Source organism: Neofelis nebulosa, chromosome 3, assembly GCF_028018385.1.
Source record: "Neofelis nebulosa isolate mNeoNeb1 chromosome 3, mNeoNeb1.pri, whole genome shotgun sequence".
NCBI lineage: Eukaryota > Metazoa > Chordata > Mammalia > Carnivora > Felidae > Neofelis > Neofelis nebulosa.
Window position 1 is genome coordinate 203589081 of NC_080784.1, and position 22414 is coordinate 203611494.

Below are 22414 nucleotides of genomic sequence, written 5' to 3' on the forward strand. Positions count from 1 at the left end.
TTATATTTGGGTCTCACAGCACATCTCAATTTCTAAGCCACTAAAATATCATTGGAAGTATTTGATCGATGTTTAGAGTGCATGAAATTTACAGTTGGGAGAGTGGATGACCCACATGCCCAGGTTGTTCCAAAGATGCTTAAGTTTTCCAATATGCGAATTAAATTGGTCTTTACAATGAAAGTGAACTTAATTATAATTAAGTTAAATTTAAAATTTGGCTCCTCAGTCTCTCTGGTGCATTTCAGGTGCTCAGCTAGCCACCGCCAGATTGGATGGTGCACTTCTCGCTCCTTGGATGTCCAAGGCCTCAGAATTAACCCGAGTGTTTACGCGTAGTAATTGGGAAGGTGAATCCATGCCGCCCTTGTTTTTCCTTTTCTTTGCGGAGTCAAGCAGGAGTCCGCGTTTGACCAGGGAGGTGTTTAGGGAGGGGATGAGGAATAAATTATTTGATGTCTCTGTTTCTGTTCAGTAATTTGACAAATGAATGATCCGAGTTCATAATTAAGAAATTAGTTTTTTGAAAAGCTCCATTGGTTCGTGAATTGATGAAGTGAAGACTGTCACATTTCTGGGTTGAGGGGGGAGTCACATCTCAATGAACAAACACGATTTTAATGACTGGTGCACAGCTGTGTGTCAGGATGTGGCAAGTTGCAAGGACGGAGGTGAACTCCGGCGTCAGAATATTCTCCCTAGAAAACAGAATTGATGGTACCAGAGAGCTCCACACCAGCGGCCTCCCCCTTCTGCCCAAAGCCACCCGCTCAGCCAAAATGCTGTCGTGGCAAAGAGAAACCTCGTTTCCTGGCCCCGTGGGTCGTGGGGAGGATTTGATTGCCTACACACAGTAATAAGCCAGGAGGGATCTATTAGTGAGTAATTTCATTCTAAAAATATGAGCCTACTTCCAGTAATCATTTTTTAAAGACCTTTTTAAGAGACAACGAATATTAGCATCTCCTCGTATTTAGCAAAAGAAAGCAGTAGGAAAGAGCCAATCAGATAAGAACAGCCGTTGAGTGCCTACTGGGTGCCGAGCGCTATGTCAGTGAGGAAAGGCTGTGCTCCCCTTGTGGGTGTCTGACCTCGGAGGTGACATTTCTGCTGGGCATTGAGGGATAAATAGGAGTTGGCTGGAAAAAGATCCAAAAACTTATGTTTCAAGAGCTGTTATCTAGGAAGCAGTGACAGAAGGCGCATCTGCAAGGCATGGAGGTGGAGGGTGGAAAGAAAGCGCAGAATCTGGAAAGTGGAGCTACTGTCAGAAAGGGAGGTCCCAGAACATCAAGGCAAGGCGTTGAGACCGTTGTGGACGGCTGGAGGATGCAGAGTCAAGAGGCTATGGGGGCTGGGCAGGGGGTGTGGGTACACAGAGCTGGCCCAGGTGTGGTGCGGGCCGGGACTGTGCCAGGGGAGCGGGTGCCCGCCTGAGAGCCCGCAGCTACGCAGCCCTGGTTGTGGATGGGGCTCATCGCACCTGTCTTCCGAGAGCTGTGGGGATTCATATGAAATTTCACCCATGTGCTCTTCTGGCAGCCCGTTTGCCTTGTCTGTTGGAGTCCAGCGAGGAGAAGCTGAGGCAGGGGCCGGTGGAGTTGGCTTTCTGCCCTGGAGAGACCCCAGCCGCTGTGGCAAGCAGACTAAGTCGAGGACGTGGACTTCAGCTGGTGGGAGATCTTGGTTTGTCCAGAGCGGGAAAGGGAAAGAGGAGGCGACAGGGTACCTCAAAGATGGCGCCTTCCAGTTTCTTCCACCTTTCTGGTGGGCAGACAGGTGAGGTCAAGTGGTCAGATCAGGTAAGGGCTAAAGCACTAAAGCACTTTGAAAAGGACTATGATCTGAAGTATTTTCAGAGTTTTTCTACTAAACTGCCAGGAGCTCTTGTCTGCCCTTGTGAATCACAACCAAAGTATCCACCATGACTCCTTCCAGTCAATTTGTCCTGCTAAAGCCTGAGCCAGTTGATGAGTTTTCTTAGTTTTGATTATATGCTCAGGGAGGGTTTAGTTCCTGTACCTCTGAAGTGTGTCTAAGGTCCAACAAAGCTGACAAAGAGCGCTGGACCCCTCAGAAGCCACCTGGGTCCCAGCTCTGTGACTGATGACTTTGGACAAGGCGTGTAAGCTCTCTGGGACTCAGTTTCGCCATCTGTAAAATGGAACAATCAGAATATCTGGTCTCCAGGTTTCCCCAGTCCTGGAATCCTACTCGATTTTATGCTTTCTGTGAAATGTTGGTGAGTTAGCCCTGACATCTCTGCTTCCTGGATACGAGCCCACCTCACCCCTGAGTTAACTCCTTGCTGATTCTGAAGTCTGGCTGCGGGCGGATATCAGGGCTCTTTGAGACTGACGGGTTTCTGTTCCAGCCACACGTAAGTCTCTGTATCTCTCCCACGGTGCAACGAGTGAATGAATGAATGAATGAATGAATGAATGACTCAATGGTTGTGATTTCAGTTCTTATGAAGCCTGAACGTGTCCACATGTCCCCTTCCCAGCTGCCCTGAATGCAAACCCACCGGTACCCCAGGGGTGCCCCTGGGCCCCAGACTGTATCACGTGTGTTCGTGCTCCCTCAGTGAGGAGCTTCCCTTTATCTTTCTTTACTTTTCCCACGCACGAGTGATGATGCATGGATGTCTTTATTGTTCACTTGCATTATGATTTTTAAAAAATTGTTATAATAGTGGCCATACACCAAGTGCATAGAAAACTCCACACGCTTTGGCTGGGCCGCCTCCACACCCACAGGCGTACACGTATGTAATTTCACGACGTCCTCACGACACCTGGGAGTGGGCGTTGTTAGCCCCATGGGATAGTGGGGGAAGCTGAGACCCAGGGAACCCATTTTGCCCACATAACTTATCTGTGGAGGAGCCAGAATTAGAACGCTGGTCTTGATTCTTTTGGGCTCCCCAGGATGCCCTCTTAGATCCCACTGTCTTTTAGGATGGCCTCAAGTATTCCCGAGACCCCCGGGACCAGTAAGATACGGACCATGCTTCTCAATACGTCTTCTACGTCATGTTGGATCTCAACAGAATGCACTTTTTTTTTTAACGTTTATTTATTTTTGGGACAGAGAGAGACAGAGCATGAACGGGGGAGGGGCAGAGAGAGAGGGAGACACAGAATCGGAAATAGGCTCCAGGCTCCGAGCCATCGGCCCAGAGCCTGACGCGGGGCTCGAACTCACGGACCGTGAGATTGTGACCTGAGCTGAAGTTGGACGCTTAACCGACTGAGCCACCCAGGCGCCCCAGAATGCACTTTTTAAAAAAGTTTATTTATTTATTTACTTTGAGAGAGAGTGCACATGTACAAGCTCACGTGTGCATGCATGGGGGAGGGGCAGAGAGAAGGAAAAAGAGAGAATCCCAAGTGGGGGAGGGGCAGGGAGAGAGAATTCCAAGTGGGGGCGAGGCAGAGAGAGAGGGAGAGAGAGAGAGAATCCCAAGTGGGGGAGGGGCAGAGCCTGATGCAGGGCTTGAAGTCAGGAGCCGTGAGATCATGACCTGAGCCAAAATCAAGAGTCGGATGCTTAACCGCCTGATCCCCCCAGGGGCCCCTCAGTAGGACACACTTTGATGAGCACCTGGTCTGCCCTGGGCTTGTGTGAAGCACTGAGTATGCAGAGGTGAGTGAGGCCTGTCTTGGGGAGCTCGCCTTCTAGTAGAGGAGACAAACCGATGGATGTCTGGGATTCCCAGAACCCAGAGACACAAAGTGCCGGGAGATTGTGGATGAAGATCTCTTCTACCTATAAGGATCCAGGAGGGTTTCCTGGGAGAGAAGCAGCTATGCTAATAGTTAAGAGCTGGGTGCGATTTGTTTGTGGGAGGGCAGACTGGCGTGAGTCCAGACAGAGCGAAGAGGGTGAGCAGAGGCAAGGAGGAGGGACCATTCGATCAGATGTGTGTGCTTACGAAGGTACGTAAATGGGTGTTTGGTTAAACCGGTTCACCGGGCTGGCTGTGCAGTCAAAGCCCAGGCTTAATGAAAAGCCTTCCAATTCGTGGCACATTAACTTGTCATTTTCTATACAAATAGACAAGCAATACTTTTTTTTAGCTGGTAGAAATTGCTTTGCATAATAACCTACTTCTTTACAAAATTATTTCTTGATGTTTAAAATTTTTCCCCTAGGAAGTCTCAGGGAGGAACTGACACTCTTTGCTGTCTACCTGTTTGGGAGCTATTTCGGGCAACAGCAGATGCTCCCACATAGCAGTGGGGCTCGGGGAGATGTGGGAAGGGTTGGGACCATGTCTGGAGCAGAGAGCCAAGCATGCCAAGGGTAGGAATCCTGGATCCTGAGTAGGAAGAACTTCCTGAATTGTACAGAAGTTAGAGATGCGTGGGCCAGAATGCCAATCTCGATTTTAGGAGGTGCAGAATGATGGGAGACCACTCCCAAGTTACAGTAATAACTATATGTTGGGTTGTACCCAAATATTTCCAGCTAGACCTGAGAATTGAACCCAGATCTGTCTGACACAAAAGCCTTTTGGCTTTCATATATACTTAACTTTAAAAAAAAGTTACAAGGAGAATTTTTTTAATGTTTATCTTTTTTTTGAGAGAGAGGGAGAGAGAGAGAGAAGGGGAGGGGCAGAAAGAGAGGGAGAGAGAGAATCCCAAGCAGGCTCTGCACTGTCACCACAGAGCCCGATGTGGGGCTCAAACCCACGAACCGTGAGATCATGACCTGAACTGAAACCAAGAGTTGGACACTTAACCGACTGAGCCACCTAAGTGCCCCAAGAAGAATTATTTAAGGGAAAAAGGAAAAAGACACTTAACAAACAACATACAGAAAAATAGCAAATTCTGATACAAATTTTATGAAGCATGTGAAAACAGATGTTCAGCCTCTCAATGAAAAGCAAACCGAACAACCAGGTACCTCTCTTGCTTCTTACATGGGCCAAAAACTGAGATAGCAACAAGAATCCAGTTCGACAAGGGTCCGAGGAAATAGGAATTCTGGCAGCGTGGGCTGCTGTTCACCTGATGGTATATGTTACTGTAACTTTGTTAGAACAAGTCAGGGCAGACCCTGTCCTAAAGAAACAAGGCGTTTGTCATCTTCTTGGCTGGTGTGACATCTGAGGTAGAGGAGAACCAGTTTTGAAGATACAGGAACCTGCCTGATAGTAGCTGGACCTGGTCGTTTTGTGACCCCCAAAACGCCGCAGGACGGGAGCCCCCATGCAAACCAGGACCTTGGCTGCCCTGAGCGCTGTCCGTGGTGCTGACCGAGATGAGCCTCTCTGGCCACTTGGTCGGTGCCCTTGGGAGCTCCAGCCTGGCCTTCCTGTGCCCGCTATGGACTCCTGCTGCCAGAGTCCTGCCCAGAACCCGAGTCCTGGATTCCACCTCTATGGTAATGCTTGCTAACTGCAGAGAGCCCAAACACTGAAAAATAGTGCTACCTGTATATCCGCCATCTAGAGACGGTCTCTTGTAATGTCCTGATGTATTTCCTTGTCTTTTTTCTATGCATTTTTCTTACATAGTTGAGATACTTTTATACTCTTAATTTGCATCGCTGAAGTATTCTCCCACATTATTAAGAATGCGTTGTGAACATTTTGATGGCTTCAAATAGTTAACGGTAATGTAGCCATTTTTGTAGTTAGCTACCATTTATTGGGGACGTATGTGTTCGTAGCATGATATTAAGGTATTTCAGACATTAATTCTCCTGTGCAAAAGGACTTTGAGATGAGAGTGCTCTCATCTCCAACTTTGCAGATGTTGAAACTGAAGTTCAGAGAGGCTAAGTAAACTGCCCAAGATCACACAGCTCAGTAAGGGCCAGAGATGGTTTTGAATGCATGGGTGTCTGATGACAAAGGTCGTGGTCTTGCCATTGCACCACACTGCCTCCTGCAGCTTTTACGCACAGTGTTTAAATAAACCGTGTATCTATCACAGTTGACGTACCCATCACCAGGGAGTTGGACATCTAGCTGGCTTTTAGAAGCCATTGTCAAAAAGAAATTTGTTACAAATGAAAGGATCACAGAAGCCTGAGACTGGGGGACCCTCAGGCAATGTGGATGCCTTCCAGCCCCCCTCCGTGAGCATGCCTCATCCAGCAGGAGAATGTGCAGCCTCTACTCGAATGCCCCCATGCACTGAAAACCCACTGCCTGGGCCAGGAAGTTCTATTAACAATGACAGCCATGGTTTGAGCCAAAATGCAGTCGAAGTGGCCCAGCAGATCACTGCCACCTTCCTCCCACCTCACCCCCACCCCCCCAATGGCAGGTCCCCATCCACTCTGGGCTCATTGTTGAGCGTGGATGGGCTGTGGCTCCAGGACCTGTCACTTAGCAGGTGCTCGATACACGTTTTTTGACATGAGGATGATTGGCTGCAGGTTCCTGGGGACCTTGGCAAACTTACCAAGTCTGGCAGTTCCCACGGAGGGCTCTGCCCAGATCAGCCCTGGGTGCAACTTCCTTTGCGGGAAGGTACAGGGCTGGCAGAAAGGGCCAGCACACCTGCTCCTCACCGTTTCGACCCCACCTTAGATCCTTCCTGCTGTTCAGAGTCTTCCTTTTCCCATGATGCGAGGGGTGCCTCCAGAGAGCGTGCCTTGGAGGGAGGACAGGCATCATGGGTGGCTTGCTCCGGATGAGACCCTGAGGGTCACGCATCCCAATGCCCCTCTGTTCTCCGAGACTCAGTCTGCCCAGGTCAGCTAACCACGCAATGACCAAGTGGGGCTACAACCCAGGCCTCATCCCCAGGTCAGGTCTCTTTGCACCCAGAAGCTCCAATGGGGTTGAGGTCACTTTCAGCCTCGGCACAGCACCGAGAGCCTGCGCTCTGGGGCTGGAGGGCCGGGATTCAGTCTCTGCTGTGCTGTGTCTCCTGTGCAGCCCTCACCCTCACTGTCTCAGTCTCTTCATCCGTAAAATAGGATTCAGAAGACCTGTTCCAGAGGCTAGACGCTCAGGACTGAGATAGTGTCTGTGGACGTGGTCTGTAGACTCTGACCCGGCAAAGTGCTGTGTTGCAGCAGCATCTCTGGCTTCACCCCACGTGCCACCTCCTAACATCGTGTCCGTCATGTAGCCGGTGTGCCATAAATGCTGGTCGAATCAGCTGTTGTTGCTAACAGTAGCCAATAAGTGTCACTGATAAGAAGGAATGTGAATTCCTGGTTGCCAATGACAAGAGAATGGGCAAGAATGAGAATGCTGGGGGTGCCCGGTGCAGGCTCGGAGGGGGCACAGATAAAACGGAGACTTAGGGACCCTGGAGGCATGGTCTCCAGTCGCTGCAGCCGCGTCTGTGTCCAGCAGGGCTCGTGCTTTGGGAGCTGAGACACAGTATGGAGAACACAGGGCTCCTGTGCCACAGCGAGCTAAAGGAGATACTTAACGGGCAGTTGGTCCTAGAAAGGAGGTCAGACGATCGCTGGTGCCCCTCTCATCTTACAGGAGGCAAAACTGAGATCTGGAAGTCGTAAGGGACGTGCTCAAGGTTGTACAGAGGCAGAAATGGGGACAGTTCAGGTTCTTCCGTGTGACAGGTCGGTCCCCCTGCCAGTCGCGCGACACAGAATGTGGCTGCCTCCACAGTAGATCCAAAAGGAGCCAAGGCGGTCGTGCCCTTGCCTCCTCTGCCCAACCCCAGGAAGAAACCAAAGTGGCCTCGGCTACGGGGAGTAAATCTGAGTCTGGCTAGGTTCGCAGGCAGGGTACCAAGGGCATCATGATTCTGCAGCCCGCAACAGACTGTGTGAGATTTCCAAAGTGGGATAAACGTTGCCATTACCCACTTGAACTGAGAAAATCGATGTCATTAGCCTAATTATGTGGGCTCTGTTTATAGATGCTGAGGCTAGGCACTAGGGGATGTCAAAATAAGGACAGCACGTTGCAAAACATGAAGGGAGGTGGCAGTAAATATCCTGTTGTGAACGTTGGTGCCAGTGGGTTGCTCGGCATGCCCACACCGCCAGGGAGGCGATGAGAGCATCATGGCCTGATATGTAACAGGCCCTCCAAATGCTTTGTGGGGTGGATGAGAAGGAGAGAGGGAAGCAGGAAAGGCAAGATCTGAGACAATCGTATAAAACGGAAGCCTGTAACGTCCCCGTCGGGCCGTGTTTTCTTGAGCAGGAAACAGACGCAGTGGGAGTGAAGGCTCTTGGTCTCCCCCCGAAACGCCTCCTGATGTGGGGGCATGGGCTCCCTTGGGGAAAACGACACTTGGCCGAATTGTCACCTCTCATGTGGTCTGCATTTCTGCCTGGCACCTCAAAGCCACCGGACTTCTAGTATATGTGCTGCCGAAGCGAGCACAAAGCCACCGGACTTCTAGGGGAGGGTCCGGGTCAGCGCGAGGGAGGGGAGACTGCTGTCACAGCAGCCAGAGGAGGAACATCATCCTGGCCCCCCTCCCAGCTCCCGGAGACAAAGGGGGCCCTCCCTTCTGCTTCGGGTTCTTGTTCGTTTCTCCTGGCTCCCGTCTGCTGCCGTCCCGGGGCTGCTGACCTCCAGAGTCAGCAGCAGGAACGTCAGTGGACCGGGTCCTACGTGTCCTCCCTCCTCCGGGTATCATAGACACAATTCATGGACTGCGGGCATTAAATTACTACTCTCGTATCCGAAGTCTCTGGGCTCGAGAGCGAGCTGTAGCGTGCTCAGTGTTTATAATCACATCTGCTGCGGTCGTAGCCTCCTGCGCACGCGGCCTCTTGCCGCCGTTGGATGCGTCTGTCCCGCTCTTGCTTAGTGGTCATGATTCTTCACTCACTTGGCTGGGATACAACCTCAAAGGCTGGTCTTGAGCACGAGGGTGAGGGTAATACAGTGAAAGCTTCTGTAGCAGAAATGGGGACAGAGTCCGGTTTTTCTGGCCAGGGGTGTTGGCCTTGCATTCATGAATTATTATTTTTTTAATGTTTATCTATTTTTGAGAGGGAGAGAGAACAGGGGAGGAGCAGAGAGAGAGGGAGCGACAGAAGTTCCAAAGCGGGCTCTGTACCGACGGCAGCGAGCCCGACGCGGGGCTCGAGCTCACGAACCGTGAGTTCACGAACTCATGAACCGTGAGATCGTGACCTGAGCCGGAGTCGGACACTCAACCGACTGAGCCACCCAGGAGCCCCTGGGATCATTTTCTGACTCCCCCACGGTCGGATCGCACCCTGACCGTATCCAGAATTTCTGAGCCACCCTCTTTCTTCTCAAACTGATGGGAGGCGCTGCTCTGTTTGCCTAATATTTAGCATCAGGGAGGTGCCTTCTGCCAGTCAGGTTGTTGGTCCCTTCTGCCTGATTTTCTCCCTCCTTGTCGGTAGACATCTGCACCAGGCGGGGCCGACGGCCGGCGTCCTCTCGGGGACTCCGTGTGGGGCGTGCTGGGCTGCTTCTGTGCAGATTTCATTCTGTGCCTCTGATCATCGCTCTGTCACACTTGTGCCCCCTCCTTGGGAACATCTAACCGCTTTGAGGCTAGGTCCCTGTGCTCTCATCTCCGAGGCCACTCACTCTTCTTCCCCCTCCTGTGAATTCTACTTATTGGTCGTCTTCTGCTACCTGCTGGGAAAGGTCCAGAGGGATTTCCGCCATATCCCCGATTCCTTCTCTGTGTGCAAACTCTGCCTCTCACATCTCCTTCTCTCGGGACGCCCGTGTCCTCTCACATCCTCGTGAGAGTGCCGGCGACAGGTTTCCTTACGTTTTCTTCAGGTTTCGGGGCTGAGTCCTTTTCAGAGACAGCGCCTTTCTCTGAGTCCTGAGGGTGATGTTCCTTTCAGCTCGGCTGCTGTGCCCATTCATGGCACCGTGCAGGTTTTTTCTTCTGGTTTTCTATGTGCCCGTGTTGGACAAAGAGGAGCATCACCCAGAGCAGAAGGAAGGAGGGGTGGGTCTTCATAGCCCTGACGCCCTGCCCTCCTCGTGGCCCTGGCAGGATGGTCTCTGCATTTGGTGCGGTCACGTCGCGTCGGCCAGACCGTCTCCTTGATGAGGCCCTCCAGCTCCGGTCTCAGAGAAGTCAGGACAAGTCACACACCCAGCACGCCCTGCCCCTCGGGTGCCATCCGCCCCTGCCAGGCTGCAGTGGTCGCTTACCAGATCCCCCGGCCCCTGTCACATGTTCACGGGGAGCTTTTGTCCCTGATTGGGAAAGGCTGATGCGACCCATGGGACCCGTGGGCTGGACGGGGCTCTAGTGCAGGAGGCGGGGGCAGGGTCTGGACAGAGCACTTTGTGCAGGCGGGATCAGGGCGGTCAGAGCTCTGGCGAGGCCTCTGGTGGGCAGCCTGGGGCAGGAGCGGGCACACAGAGGCTGCTGGAACAGGGGGAAGCCGGCTCCCTGCCGTCGGAAGTGGGAGAACCCAGGCGGGGAGAGCACGGATGCTCTGGGGACAATGGGCTTCTTGGTGGGAGGCTCCCACCATATGAAACCTGCCCACGTTGGCTCCAGGCCTGCCCCGGGATGCGAAGGTGAAGGAAAATAATCCAATCAGGCCTGCTTGTCCTCAAGGACAAAATCCTCTGAATCCGAAAACGTCTTCGCGTGTTCTGAGGCCCGTGCGCGCCCAGGCTCTGAAAACCACCCCGGGAGCTGGGCAGGGCAGGGCCGGGCGTCCTCTGGTCCCCGTTTCTCCATGAAGGGACAGAGGCTCAGAGACAGTCACAGCTAAGTAAGTGGCTAACCAGGGGCTCAAAGCCAAGGGCGTCCCCTTCTCAGTTCCTGTTCTTCTCCCTGCAATAAAAGGAGGGAAAATCAGATCAGCCTCTCTCCTGTTTCCCTCCCTGTGCTTATTGTGTTGTGCCTTTCCGGATAACTGCAGGCAATTAGAAAGTCCCCAGGCCCTTCCTCACACACAACGTCCTCTCCCCATCACAGGGAAGACTGTGGAAACGAGCCATAAAGCTGATTTGCGTGCCAGAATTACTCAAAATGCAACAGTTGGCCCCCTTTCTGCAGACTTCTGCTGTTCTCCACAGTGAGGGCCCTGCATCGCAGCCACGTGGCCTCGCATGCACCCACCGCTGTGTGGCCTTGGGCAGGTCACTTCGCCTCTCTGTGCCTGTTTCCGCATCTGTAAGATGAGAAGGACGGTTCCCACCTCCCAGGGCTGTGGCGGGGACTAAATCAGCTAATGCTGCGGGACGAAGCTGGAGCTTCTCCGAGGCCAAAACCGGTAGTGTTATCCGGAGAATCCCTCCTCACAACCTCAGACCCCCACTGCCCGCACACACACAGTAGGGCCTCCTTCACAGCCCCACAGCCCCCCGTCCTTCTCGCAGTGGAAGATCTGTAGTGTGTGCCCCACCCCACCCCTCTGCTGGCTCTTCTGCTAATGTCCCCAAAGCCGGCCAGAGCATCCTCGGAGCTAAAATAACCCGAACGGCAAGTGAAACTCAGCAGGGCCATTTCGGCCCTTGGAGACCAGAGGTGCTCAGCAAGAGGTGCTCACAGAGTCGGACTCTCCTCCTTCCCCCAGATGGTGGAGGGACAGGAGATCCGACAAAGGGCAGGCGAGTGAGCGGCTTGCCTGGGGTCCCCAGCACGGACTTGAGGTCCCTTTTTCAGCCTGTTCGGCAGACCCAGGCCCGCACTGACTGCCCCCTCCTGCTCCTGCTCCTGCTCCTGGTAAAATGGCCTCTCAGGCTTCTCCACCCCGGGGGCTGGGGCTCAGGTCCCTAACTGCCACGTATTTCTTCTGCTCGGAAAGCAAGGCTAGACTTAGGTCAACGTCATCCCCCCACGCGGTAGCCTTTTGGGTACAAGGGAGGAGACAGTCGCATAACATAAAATAAAACGTCTTAAAGTGAACAATGCAGTGACACGTAGCACATTCCGTGTTGGGACCCCCCACCTCTGTTCCGTGCCAGAACATTCTCATCTCCCCAGAGGAGCCCGCACCCACGAGCCACCCCTCCCAGCCCGCCTCCCGCCAGCTTGGCCGCCTTCTGGATCCTTCCTCTCTGTGGATCTGCCTGTGGAATCCCTGTGTCTGGCTTCCTCACCCACCTTGGAGTGTGTGTTTTCAATCCTCTGAGGATATATACCTTAGAAATATGTTATTCTCAAGAACCTGAACACCCTTCCTGGAGGCAAGGAAGGAAGGTCAGTGTGATACGGGGCCTCTGGGACGGATGCCAGTCCCTAGGCCCGGCTCTGAGCACCTACAGGAACGTGTTCAGTCCTCGGGACGGCCCTGCAAGGCAGGGACCCTTGTTATCTCTGTCACAAGATGAGGACACCGAGGCCCAGGGATGTCAACTAACTCTCCCCACCTCGGTCAGCCAGTAAATGGCAGACGCAGACTTACGGGGCGTCTGTCTGGAATCGAGGGCAGACGCGTGCGGGTCGAGGAGCAGAGCCCGGCTGGAAATTAAGAACAACCTTGGCAGCCGCCGACGTTCAGAGATGGGCACGGCTGTCCCGTGTGGGAGTGAACTCCCCGTCCTGAGGGGTGTGCAAACAGAGGCAGCAACCCCTCGGTAGAACATCAGTGAAATGAGTCTGGTCTTGCTTAGATGGTGAACCGGGAGCCCTGCAGCCCTCAGGTGCGGGGTTTCCAGATCTTGGGGCCGGTCTGTGTTAGAAGAGGCGGCAGGTTGACGGGTTTCGGGTCATTTTGGGGCCACAGCCTTGTTGCCACCCGCTCAGCAGCTCTGCGACCCCGGGCTAAGCTTGGGTCTCCCCCCACCCCCGGCACCGCCATGGCCGGTCGGTTTGTCATTTACCCCCCCGAGTGAACGTGTCAGCCCCGACCTGGGGGTGCAGTGACGAGACAGACAGGAGCCCGCACTTAGGACTTCTCCTTCTGTTGGGGTATCATGGTCAGGATTAGACATGAGGCTGATAAGCGGTCAGGTGTTTGGTCGATGGGGTTGATTAGGGCCCAGGTGGTTGAGCGTGGGGTTTCCATAGAGACCCATACTGCCTGGAGTCACCTCTACGAGGGCCCCACGCTGGTGCTCACGGCTGGTGCTCGTGGTGGGAGGACAGGACAGGACAGGGTGAGATGCAGGCTGGGCTCTGACGCGTTTGTCTGCCTCCCATCACTGTCCCTGCGCCTCCCTTCCTGCCGAGGGAGGGGCCTGTCCTCCGAACTGGCTTCGTGGAGCAGGGCTGGCCTGTGCTGAGGGAGTGCTGTCTCCCTGCCAGCAGGACTAGCTCCGGGCCTGTGCGGGGATGTTTTTTTTTTTTAAAGAATCAATTTGTCACCTCAGTAGCAACAACAACGTACAGATGGATCGCCTCTCCGTAACAATAGAACACTTTATCGGCCTTTAAAACCAATTTCTTTAACTGTAAACAGTGGCTCTGCAGGACTTGTCAGAGCCCCTGGGGACAGAGTTTCTCTGTCAATCTGACAGCTCCCAGCATCCTTTGTCTTCTGTCCCAGGGTCCCCAGGGAGGGGGCGGAACAGGCATTCCAGTGGGACTGCCACCCAGCTGTGTCTCCCTGAGGAAGAAAATGGCTTGTTGGTGAAAACATCTCCTGTGGCCCCAACACGCTTTCTTCTCTCTCAGCAGCCGACCCGTCACGCTGGAGCTGGCTTCGAGCCGAGAAATGTCTGGGGTGAAGCTGGCCTTGGGTTTCTTTAGGCCGATTGAACGTGCTGAACCACCTCTGGGTTGTTTTACTATGACTATTATTATTATTATTGGAAGGAAAGGATATATTTTAACTTAGACTCTGAGTGTGTGGAAATCTCTCCGTGTCTCCTGGGTTGTTGGGCTCAGAGCCTGGGGTCGGCTGCCCATTTGAGGAGCACCCGAGGAACCAGCTTTCCAGGGAATTCAGGGTCAATTGGTGCAAAGGGAGCTCCAGCCGGAAACCCAGTTGGGAATCTGCCGACGACACTGAGAATGAGGCTTCGTCTGTGGATTTGCACGGGCCTGCCTTGTGCGCAGACTCACGACCGTCGTCGGGGCGGAGAAGTCCCTGTGAAGGCATTTCATCTCCCATCTTGGAAAACTGGGGTCCGACGTGCCTTCAGTGACGAGCTAGCCTGGGGTCTGGCCCTGGAGGAGGAGGGAGCGGGCACAGAGACTGACACGTGTTGGTTCGTTCATTCATTCGTTCGCTCATTCACTCGCCGTGCAGTGTGGTGAACGCTCAGACAACAGCGTGGCCAGGACTTTCGCATTTTGGCTTCTTTGTTCTGCTGTTTATTTTTCTCTCCAAGCACGGAGGAGATGACAGCTGAGTCAGCCCAGGTTGGGACACTTCACCGAGGACGTGGAAATTGAGTTGGTCTTCCAGAGGCTGTTAGCAATTCAGAACAATGGGGATAAGCATTGTGGGCCTGGGGAACAGCATGTGCAAAGACACAGAGGGCTAAGCGTGTGGCCTGTTTGGGAGATGGCGAGACTCTTGGTGCACCTGGTGCGTGACGGGGGGGACAGAACCGTCCGGCGGGTGAGGTGGGATCGTAGCCCCCTCCCCCTCCCCGCCACCGCACGCATTCCATCCGGGGGGCCAGTGAGGAGGCCACTGTAGTGGGGGGGGGGGGTGAAATACAACCTGGAAAGTGAGGACGGAGAGGGTGGTGCTGGAGGCTGTTGTATGGGTGATGACAGCCGCGGTGGCCATGTTGATAGTAACGGGGGACTGTCATGGGCACGCACCCTTGCCATAAGCATGCTTCTCAGCACCTTGCAGGCAGTAATACTCAGTGACCTATGTCGTAGGAACTACTATACCCCCCTTTCTACAGATGAGGAAACTGAGGCCCAGAGAGGCTAAAGTGAGGTCACACAGCTTGGAAATGGCAGAGTGAGATGTGAACTCGGACCGTCTGGATTCATCTGATACCTAGACCCCCACAACCGTGAAGATTCGGCCGATCCATTTGTGAGCCAGGAGGAGGGATGGTGTCACTGCAGGGGACACGGAGGAACAGGGTAAGGGAGCATTTATGCAAGAAAGCGGGAGTGACAGTGGTCACCGCTGTCTCCAGGGTCATGTCTTCAGCACCAGCGGAAAAAGGGAAAGGAACGTGTTACCGGGGCGTGCGTCCCACGCCCGGGGAGTCAGCCTCGCTTATTAAGAAAAAAAACATTACACCGAAAACATGACCTTCTCGGGCGATTTGTCCCAACATTAAATAATGACTAATTTGAATTTAAATATGTGGCAGAAAATTATGCTCGGATCCCTTCTTCTGGAAAGGGTTCGGGCTGATTGCTGAACAAAGTCATGCATATTCATAGCTGTGCTTTAATCTTGCCAGTTGGATTCTCTGTGTTATTTGCTAACTTGGACGGAGAGGCCTGGTGGAAATTCAGGGCAGGGAGGTGTGAATCAGGGGCGTGAGCAAAAGTTACTGCAGGCCAAGGAAAAGCACTGGCCCCGGAGTCCGGGGACTGGCTTCCCCGCTCAGCTTGGCGTTCTGCTTCATATTTGTATGTGGTGTGTAGGGCCCCTCGTGGGAGGCTCACAGCCTCTCAGAGCGGTCCAGGCGCTAAGCCCAGGGCCTGCACACAGGCTACCCGACGTGGCAGAAGGATGATCCCCGGTGATCCCCGTGGCCCAGCCCAATCCACGTGGGTCCCGAAAAGCAGACACTGGTTCCAGGCTTTGGTTAGAGGGAGCCTGAGTGCGGGAGAACAGCAGAGCTGTGCAACTTGGCTGGCTCTTGAGGTGGAGGAGGGGCCCGAGTGCAACCTGGTTCATTACACGGGGACTCCTGGGCCCAGGGCCCCGCTGCGGGGCTGACCCTCGCCCCCTCTCAGGCTCTCGCCTGCAGAACCCTCTGGAAGTCTGGCTCTTGAGGATTAAAGGTGACACCGGGTGGGGTTAGCTCTGGAGAAAACGCATCCCCACCCCGCGGGGCTCTCTGAAGCAGCCTTGTGGCCCCGATGGATGCCTAGGGAGGCCTCGGAGCCAGTGCAGGGGCACTGGGGGGCCCCCACTGCAGGGAGGGAATGGGCCCTGTTCTTCCTCGGCCTGTCTATTTATCTGGGGCCTATATGAGCTGCGATTTCACATCTCTGTGCTTTGTGTCAGCCTCTGGGGCACACCTGAGGCTCCTCAAAGGATTATATGGGGCCATTTCAGAAAAGCCCAGCAGGCCGTGGGTAAGGAAAAAGAAACCCCTTTATTTTTTTTTTTTTTTTTTTTTTTTTTTTTATTTTTATTTTTATTTTTTTTTTTTTTTTATTTTTGGGACAGAGAGAGACTGAGCATGAACGGGGGAGGGGCAGAGAGAGAGGGAGACACAGAATCGGAAACAGGCTCCAGGCTCCGAGCCATCAGCCCAGAGCCTGACGCGGGGCTCGAACTCACAGACCGCGAGATCGTGACCTGGCTGAAGTCGGACGCTTAACCGACTGCGCCACCCAGGCGCCCCAAAAGAAACCCCTTTAAACTGGCAAAACAACCAGGACGCCGGCCTGGCTTTCCAGCCCTGCGAGCAGCCTGGAGCTTTTTCCCTTCAACGTTTCAAAAGATCACCCTCCGGTTTAGGCCACTCCACAAAGCCCCTTTCATTTGCTCCAGGGCTCTGCTGTTTACAGCGGCCCTGCGTGTTCATTATTTTGGGGGGCTTTACCAACAGGCCGCTTTCATCAGGCCGTGGCCGCTCTCATTAGTATTAAAAAAAAAAAAAAAGGCACAGGCTCTCCTGGAATTCGCTGGTATATTTGGAGCCACGCAGGCCTGTTCCGCAGCTGGCTCACCAGCCCTGTGACCCTGGCAGTGAGCTGAGTCTCCCCCAGCCTGGGTGTCCGAGTTCTCTGAGCAGGAGAAGGCAGGTGATGGTGCTTACCCGCACCCAGGTCCCCTTTCCGTGCGGCTCCGCGGGCGAAGGCACTCCCCGCCCCGTTACACCCAGGCGCTGCCCCGTGGGAGAGGAAGCGACCCTGAGAAGCTTCCCTCTCCCCACCGTCTCAACGGCCGGGAAAGCCAAGCCTTGCAGAGCGCGAAGGCCCCGTGGGCCTGGATCCCGGGGGGCCGGGTGGAGCCGAGCCTTCGTCGGCCCGCCGCGGACACACAGCATGCGCGAGACGGGGTCCGCCGACGTGTCCGGGTGCTGGGGCCGCAGCTGAACTTGCCCAAGACCCAGCGTACCCTTCCTAGAATATAACCCCTAGTTCGTAACATTGTGAGGATTTGTTGAGTGAATGAACGAGTGAGCGAAGGAATGAATGACGTAGACCAGCAAACGAAACGTCTGGCTCCTGGTAGGCATTCGGTAAATGCTAGTCCAAAGCCAATGCCAGTGAGGGGCCGCTCTGGTTACCTACCGCTGCATGACAGCTCCAGGCGGAGAGTGGACAGCAAGACAGGACGCGGGCAGCGACCGGCAGATGCTGTCATTGCCAATCAGTAGCAGAGCGCCAGAGCTGGGCAGTTGCGACTCCTCGTGCGGAAACCGCCCAATTTGGAGTGAGTGACAGTGTCGTTATGGCGAGACAGACCCCCGTGTTCCCCTGTGCCTCCCGGGAGCCTGCACAGAACACAGGGCCGCTCGGGGCTCCCTGCTCGTAAACCAGAGCGCTCCTGTTGCGGGAACGAAATGGGCATTTATTGAAATCCTTCCCGGGGCGCCTGGGCGGCTCAGTCGGTTGGGCGGCCAGCTCTTGATTTCGGCTCGGGTCACGATCTCACGGTTTGTGGGACTGAGCCCCACATCGGGCTCTGCACTGACAGCACGGTGCCGGCCAGGGATCCTCTCTCCCTCTCTCTCTGCGTCTCCCTGGCTTGCTCTTGCGTGGTGCTCTCTGTCTCTTAAAAAAAACAAAATAAGGGTGCTTGTCGACCTTGGTGGCTGTCGTACGTGTTTGCCTCCTGATGCGCTGTCTGAACGTGGCCCTGAGCGGGAAGTGACAGGAATGCATTTTCAGAAATCACAGAATGAAGGAGGCCCGCCCCTCCTTCTGCCCGGGTGCCCTGGCCGGGTGGCTGGCCCAAGGAAGGCAGACTTCTTGGTCGATCTGAGGGCCCCAGGCCAGGCTTTCTCCCCTCACAAGCTTCTGCCCTGCCCGCTTCCAGGGTGGGCTCTGGGGCGGGCGAGAGATCAGAGATCAGCGATCAGCAGGGTGGGATGGAACTGACTTCTGCCTGCAGGAAGTACACCTGCCTGGGACAGCACGCTGGGCCCTCCTCTTAGAGGCTGTGTGACAGGGCAGGCTCCTCTCCCTCCTTCTCCTCTCCCCCCTCCCCCCCCCCCCAGGTTTGACAATTTGCTATAACGACTCACAGAACTGGAAGAGCCAGCTTCACTTACCAGCTCATTATATACAGAATACAACTCAGGCTCCAGCCCCTCTCCCCTCCAGAGATCAGGGTGTGGGGCCTCCCAGCCTTGGCCTTTCTGACCACCGGCCCCATCCTGAAGCCCCGGGGCCCCCAGCCCCCAGTCCTCCCAGTAGCACACAAAAGATCTTCCTATCCCTCTGGAGATTTCAGGGGTTTTAGTGGCCGTGTGCCAGGAACAAGGGGCAAGGACCAGACGGGCCGCTTCCTACAATCCACATTACATGATCGTCCTTGCCCTAAGGCCTGACACTTGCCAAGTGCCCAGTCCCGATTTGCTGCCACGATTCTGTGACACCCTCTCTGGTGGTCGTTCTACATGGCTGAGATGTGGTTCCGTTCATTGTAGCGTTCATGCACTCGCGGGCATTTACTCAACACCTACTAGGTGCCAGCTGTTACCTGGCTCTTACAAGATGGGGCAGCCAGCCCGTCCCCGCCCTTGCAGGGGTCACAGCCTGGCATCTACGCCCCCCGGGCCTGTGGGGGAGCCTGGACCTGCCCCGCAGCTGCCCCCTCCCTGTCACATGGTATGGTGCAGAAACCGGGCCAGTTATTCAGTAAGGTCGGATGATTGCAAATAGGGTTTTCATTGGCCTGAGGCAGCATTCCCGCTCGCAAACGTGACCCGGCAACACGCTGGATTTTTCGGGGGGGGGGGGGGCGTCTACTGCTCTTGGCAGACACAAAACAAATCCACTTGGGATTAAGCAGAAATAGGATTATTAAAGAGTGGGCTTGTAGCCTCGCACAGACGTGCACAGACGTGATTGCTTGCTGCTTGGGAAGGGGATTCGCGAGGGTTCCGGTGGGAGCGGCCCCGCCAGCTTGGTTGGCAAGGCGGACGCCCGTTACCGTCTCTCCGGGAGGAGTGCGGTCTTCCGGCTGCTGTGCAGACAGCCTGCTTGCGACCCGGGTCGCTTTTTATAGAGACTCGCCAGACCCGTGTGTCACACGCTGTCTGCAGAGTGCCCTCCCGGTGCCAAGACTCAGCTCTCTGACTCGGGGAAAATGCCGTTTAATTAGCCAGCTCAAAAAGACACCCAATTATGAGGGAAATTGGGCTGGAAGAACCCGTTTTTTTCCGATTTTTCTCTCCTTCTGTGCCGAAACCCATTCCTCCGCTCCAAGACCAGCTTGTTAATTTTTTAATGTAATTTTAAGTGGATGTTCTAGGAGGGATGCGCGTTCTTCTGGAAATTGGCTGAGCGCCGCGCGCTTGCCTCAGCACCTCACGGCTCACTGGGGATGGCAGTGTCCCCATCGGGGTCTCTCAGGCTCCAGTGGCATTTGCTGAGCGCCCGCCAGGCCCGGCGCTGGGCCAGGGTCTTGGCCGTCCACTCCCACGCGGCCCAGCTTTCCAGGAACCTGCCTCATGCTGCTGGAGCACCTCCGTGGCACAATCTGCCTCCGTTGAGCCCTTTCGGTGAAGGGGAGGCTGAACGAGGGCTCCCTTGGGCTGGGGCAGGGGAGGTCCTGTTCTCAGAAGGTACCCTGGAAGGGGACCCCTGCCTCCACCCTCCTGGAAGGGCCCTCACCGTCGCGGTCCCCCTCCCTCAGTCTACCAGGAGCCACCTGCAGTCATGCACCACCCCAGGCGGCTGAGCGGACGGGCGGGGGCAGCCAGCACGAGGTGGAGTGTGGGGACTCCCCCGCCAAGTGAAGAGACCCCCCCCTAGGCCACCATATTCAGGTGGTGAGGGGCTCACGGGACACCTTGTGGATTTTAGGAGAGTAGGGGCTCAGCCCTTTGACTCTAGAAAATCCCCGCAGGGAAGCCCAGGGAGGCTCGCGTCCCATGGGGCACTGTTGCCCTGTGCCTGGGACTGACGCCTGTGTCAGATGGAGAGTGAGTCAGGGCTGGGGAAGGAGACGCTTGATTTGAAGATGACTGCGGGGGTGGGGAGGCTATTGCAATAAGAGAGGGGCTGTTACAACAGAGGTGGGGACCATGACAACAGAAGAGGGGCTGTTGTAGCAGAGGAGGAGCCATAACCATAGGGGGAGGAGTCGTTAGAGCAGGAAAGGGGCTGTAACAATTGGGGAGGGGCTATTGCTATGGAAGGGGCTACTACAATGGGGGAGGGGCTATTACAACAGGGGCGGGGCTATTACTATGGGCGGGGCTATTACGGGGAGAGGCTATGAATATAGAGGAGGGGCTATTACAACAGGGGCGGGGCTATTACTATGGGCGGGGCTATTACGGGGAGAGGCTATGAATATAGAGGCGGGGTTATTACAACAGGGGCGGGGCTATGAATATGGGGGAGGGGCTATTGCACGGGGAGGACTTGTTACAACAGGGGAGGGGCTGTCATATCAGGAGGGGGTTAATTCAGTGTAAGATCTGGAGCGTCTCAAAGGTAAGGGGAAAGGTGTTTCCTTTAGGGAGGAGCACACAGGGTGCAGGGCTGGATGGGTCATGAGCAGGGGGCATCTGGTTTGTGCCCGCTGGTCCTCAGGAGGGCTGTGCAGTGGGCTCTTGCCCACCGCGGGGCTGGGCACAGTTGGGCCTGTTGCGGGGTGGGGAGGCCCGACTGAAATCGGTCCGGCTCACTGCCGGCATTTTGTCCAGCCGTCCGTGTGGTCCAGTTTGGCTAATCTTTTATGGGCAGAGAATGGGAACCTGGAGGTCCGTGCCTGGCCTGACGCAAGTTAACAGGGGCACGGGCACAGCTGGTCTAAGTCCACAGGGCAGGGACGTCGTGCCGTAGCTCTTTGCTGGAGCACAGGGTGGGGCACTTAACCTCTGGAGTTTCGGAGAGCACGGGGCTCAGGTGAAGTCCCACACTGTCAACTCAGAGCAGGTCACAGCCACCACTGTCCTGACTCGGATCAAGAAGGTTCCACGGGGTCCACTGGGAGAGCTGTGCGTTCCCCCCGGAGGCCACGCAGTGTGGGCTCCATCCACGCACCTTCTGCTTTTCCGGCACCAAAACATGTTTCCTGCCAAGCTTGCTTAAGCTTTCTTCACGAAAACCTTGTGCGATGGTTTCTTCCACTCTCCGCGATATTCTTAAGCTTCTCAGAAGCCGTGTGTGGAGGCCACCGCAGGTCCGCCCAGACCGCGACTGCCTTGGGAGCGGACGGTGGCTGCGTCCTCCCCAAGCCAAGTTAATGTCGAGCTGCACTACGTCCCACGGCTACGGTCGTTGCCGCGGCCCGTGGAGCCCCTGTGACGTGGGGGCCCGCGGGCTTATCGGTTTTGACGGGCGCGGCATCGGTGCCCTTGCAGGCTGTGAGACTGAAGCCAGGGTCCTCCGGGAAGGCAGCAGAGCAATGCTCAGGGCTCCGCAGAGACCGGGAGCCTGGCTCACCCGGGTCCTGGCAGCTCTTGAGTCTCTGAGCAGGACTGTCGGCTCCCTCGGGGGGGGCGGGGGGGGCAGCAGGGAGAATCTGAGCATTGCACTGCCCTCACCCAGCATCTCAACACCCTGCCCTGTCGTGGGAGATGGGTCTAAATGAGGTGCTGTGAGTCCCCAGGGAGACAGGTGTGCTGCTGCAGCCTCCAGGTGGAGAATTGGATAACCCTAGACCCCACACTAAGCACCAAAGGCCATGGATCCCGTTGCCCCCCTTGCTGCTCCCTCCGGACTGCCCCCGCCCCCCCAGGTCGCACACGTCTCCTCTGTTCACCCTTCTGTTTGGTACCTCTCGCTGTGGTCGTGGTAGAGCCTGGGAGCAGAGCATCCCTGGGGAGAGACGAGAGAGGGCGTAGGCAGGGCGTAAAGGGAGTGGGGGCTTCGCTCTAGAGCTTAGCCGGCAATCTGAGAACCACGGCGAGAGGTGGGTGAGGTTTCCTGAATGTTTAAATGTAGGAGGGGTTTTGTGTGACCTTTCTTTAATGCGGTCCTAACTTGATTGCCTGGGGTACCGGCTTCCAGTTGCTGTCATGACAAATTAGTACGAAGTTGGTGGCTTACAACAACAGAAATCTGTTCTCTTACAGTTCGGGGGTCAGCAGCCTGAAATGGGTTTCACTGGGCTGAAATCGGGGTGTCTGTGGGGCTGGACCCCTCACGGAAGCTCTTGGGGAGAACGTGCCTTGGCCTGTGGCCCCTTCTCCATCTGCGCGGTGAGCAGTAAAACACCCTCAGCCTAGCGGTCTGACTCGGACCTGTGTTTGCATCGCCACGCCCCCTTG

The 22414-nt window shown here is 55.3% G+C and overlaps 1 protein-coding gene and 1 long non-coding RNA gene across 2 annotated transcripts in view; one reads left to right on the forward strand and one right to left on the reverse strand.

Moving 5' to 3' along the window:
* Positions 1 to 22414, forward strand: part of SORCS2 (sortilin related VPS10 domain containing receptor 2) — a 472981-nt gene that overhangs the window by 324807 nt on the left and 125760 nt on the right.
* LOC131507879 (uncharacterized) lies at positions 19270 to 21105 on the reverse strand. Its single transcript, XR_009259770.1, has 2 exons — positions 19843 to 21105; positions 19270 to 19687 (listed from the first exon to the last, which is right to left on the reverse strand). It is a non-coding gene; the product is annotated as an uncharacterized LOC131507879 (long non-coding RNA).